Source organism: Microtus ochrogaster, unplaced genomic scaffold, assembly GCF_000317375.1.
Source record: "Microtus ochrogaster isolate Prairie Vole_2 unplaced genomic scaffold, MicOch1.0 UNK28, whole genome shotgun sequence".
Lineage (NCBI taxonomy): Eukaryota > Metazoa > Chordata > Mammalia > Rodentia > Cricetidae > Microtus > Microtus ochrogaster.
This window is the reverse complement of record NW_004949126.1, coordinates 1603435-1607103: the sequence shown is the minus strand read 5'-3', so window position 1 is coordinate 1607103 and position 3669 is coordinate 1603435.

Here is a 3669-nt window from a genome sequence, read left to right as displayed (position 1 = left end):
GTGCTGGGGTTAAAGGTTTGTGCCACCACATCTGACCTGTACTTTTCCCCCTAACTAAAGCTATACTACTAGGTATGAGGTGCTATCTTACCGTAGCTTTGATTTACATAATCTTTTTAATTCTTTTATTTTTATTTATGTGCATTGTTGTACTTCCTTGCCTATCTGTGAACGCACATGCGTGTGTAGGTGCCCTCTGAGGCCGGAAGAGGGCCTACGGAGCCCTGGAACTGGAGTTACAGGCAGGTATGAATCAGTGTGTGGGTGCTGGGAGTTGAACCCCGGATCTTGGAAAGAACAAGTGCTCATAACTGCCAAACCATAGTTCTAGCCTCTGATTTATATTTATTTATATAAATATTTATCCATGATATCAAGCATTTTATAGGCTTGCAGATAACATATCTTCTTTGTAGAAAAGTCCTCTTTTTTTTTTTTAAACTCAGCTGTTCTCCCTCTATGCTTGGAATTTAACCTTTATTAGAGATTTCCAAATGTCTTTTTTTCCATTTTTGGTAGTGTTCTTCGATGCACTAAAGCTTTACAGTTTCACCTTGTCTAGTGTAAGTAGTTTTTCTTTTGTGGCTCTACTTTTGGCATCGAGTCTGCAGTCCAATGCTAAATACAACGTGGTAATGAGTAATGCTCTTTTTTATCGCTAACCAGTTGTCGAAGCGTTGTTTTGAGAAGATACTATTTCCTTGGTGGGTGTTCTTAGTTTCCTCTTTGAAAAATCACTTCGCCTAGATTATTAGAGTTTATTTCTGGTCTTCCAAGTCTTTTTCCATTGACTTATTAGATTTATTAGCTTTGCTTCAAGTTATAAAGATCAAGAAGCATTGATTCTTTGTTCTTATTTTGATCATTCTTGGTCTCTTGAAAATTCCATATGAATTTGAAAAAAGATGGCTTTTCCAATGGGATGTCGTTTAATATACGCACTGCTGGAAGATTTCCATCTGAACTATGTCAAGCAGCCTAACCCTTTCATTTGCTTAGGTCTTCTTCAATTTATTTTTGTAGAATTTTAGTGTTTCCTTGGTTAAATTTATTGGTAGGCATTTTAGTCTTACGGAGCTATTCTAAGTTGAATTGTGTCCTTAATTTTCTGTATTGTTCATTAGTGGTATGGAAACAACTGGTTTTGTGTGTTGACCCTACAGCAGCTGTGCTGTTTACTAGCTTAAAGTGTGTGTGTGTGTGTGTGTGTGTGTGTGTGATGAGTTATTCTGGATATAGTCATATTAAATGTAAATAAAGACAGTCATTTGCCCTCCCTATTTGCATGCCTTTTCTTGTTCTGGCTGGGACTTTCTCTGGTAGGCTGACCATCACTGATGAAGCACATTCTTGTTTTATTCTTTTGATTTGCTTTTTTTTTTTGTCTTCAAAAGTGATAATGAAAGGAACTCATTCATACCTATTAGCAATTATAGAGGCTAAAACTGTGAAGTGACCTATGAATCCTGCCGCTTGCCCTTCCTTCTGAGAGACCCTGCTTGTTATTTTTTTTTTTTGTCTAGGTTGCTGGCAGCTCTCCAGTAATCCTATGGGATCAGTAAGTATTCCTGGCAGAGCAAACTCTGAAGGAGCCCCTCAACATTGCAAAGAAGAAAAGAAGAATTATTTTTTAATTGTTTTTATTGAGCTCTACGTTTTTCTCTACTCCCCTCCCTCTTTCCTTCCCTTCAACCCTCTTCCATGGTCCCCATACTCCCAATTTACTCAGGAGATCTTGTTTTTTTTCTACTTCCCCTGCAGATTAGATCCATGTATGTCTCTCTTAGGTCCTCTTTGTTGTCTAAGTTCTCTGGGATTGTGATTTGTGGGCTGGTTGGGAAAGAAGAATTCTCTCAGGAAGTGATGAGCTATTTATGCATGATTGTCCACTTTGTCCTCAGCAACATGGGGCTAAGAGCAGCAGCAACAAGGTTGCAGACCGTCAAAGACAGAAATGCAGAAAGCATTTGGTGAGCTATCTGAAATGTGCAAGCCTGTGTCCCGAGTGGAGGAGAAATTGCTTTTCTGAAAAGGAAGTAGATGAAGCTGCGTTTTGAAACAGTGTAGCGGGTAAGACTAGATGTCAGGCTAAGATTGTTACTGTAAACCTTGGCCATTGTGCCCACAGAACAGGAAGAAAGATGCTGTCTATGTCCCTGGTTGGTGCAAGTCAGTGTTGAGAGCAGTAAATTGTAAATAAAAACCCAACTAAAGCCATTAATATAAGTGAGTTAAACATTTGCATTTCAAGACGTTTTGACCAAGTCAGAAAACGTTTTGGGAAGCAAGTTGTGTGAACACTGATGCCTTGTTTCCTTGATAATATAAAGGACGGGGTGTGGTTTTATAATGCGTTCAGTTAATGTCGTTGGATTTTCTTTTCAAATAGTGTTTTGTTATGTTTAAAAATTTCTTTGCATGCATTTATGTTTATGCATTACTTACATGTCGTGTTCCCTAGGAGGCCAGAATAGGGTACCAGATTACCTGGAACTGAGGTGTGAGCCATCTTAAGGATGCTAGGACTCAAACCCAGGTCCTCTGAAAAAGCAGCAAGTGCTTTTAACTGATAAACCATCTCTCCAGACCCCCCCCCCTTTTCCTTTTCTACATTTGTTTTGAGATAAAGTACAGCTGAGGATGACCTTGAACTCCTGATTCCCCTGCCTCTGCCTCCTGGGGGCTAGGATGAGTGGTGTGGGCCACTTCCTCCCCTACTTATTCAAATGGTGGATTCTTGTCAGGTTTAGATTGCAATAAGGAAAGTCTTGTTTAAAGGACTTGTTGCTTCATCTGCTTTCATTCTGATGTGTCACTTCTCCAGGCCATGGATTATTAACACTTACCTGTCAGAACAAACAGAAAACGAAACAGATGACTAATCATTTTCTTTATTTAGCTGTCTGATAGTTAGCTGGTCCAGAAAGGAGGTAGGATATCCCATGTTGAGTCTGGTTTTATTACCAGTCCAGTCAGTGAAGAAAGGCCAATAAAATCTCATCCTATTTAGGTAACTGCTATTTTTTCTATTGAATTTCTTCATGCATTTTTAATGATGTGATATTTACAACATGTTCTGACAGATATAGATGTAAAGACTTTTTAGGAGGAACAGTTTGACTCAATCTGGTAGTACTCGTATTGAATAGACAGCAGCTACTCTTCTGGATGGGTCTTAACAGGACGTCATTGCATAGTCTTACTGCTTTGTCACGAAATGGTACCTCCTAACCTGCCTTCAAGATGTGCTGTGTCTCACGCTTTCCCCCACAGCCCTTTGACAGTACCCTCTGTTTCCCTATAGCAGGCTTCATGTTTACGAATAATAACTTTTTTACGATGACAGCTTTGTTAGAACACATGTTCTGAAAAGACATGCCTATCTTATTCATTACTAAGAGCCCAAGAATCTGAATAATGACTAGCACCTAGCCGGCATGTAATATGTTTTTATAAAAAATGGAAGTTTCTGAAATTAACTTTTTTGGGTATTATGAGTCAACGTTTATATTTGAAAACATAAGGTTATAACATCTTTTTAAAAGTCTTTTTCGTTTTTGTTTGTTTGTTTCTTTTCTTTTAAAATAATGTCTCATGTAGCTTAGGCTGGACTCAAACTTACCACATAGCTGAGAATGTCCTTAAACTTGTGTGGCGCACGCCTTTAAT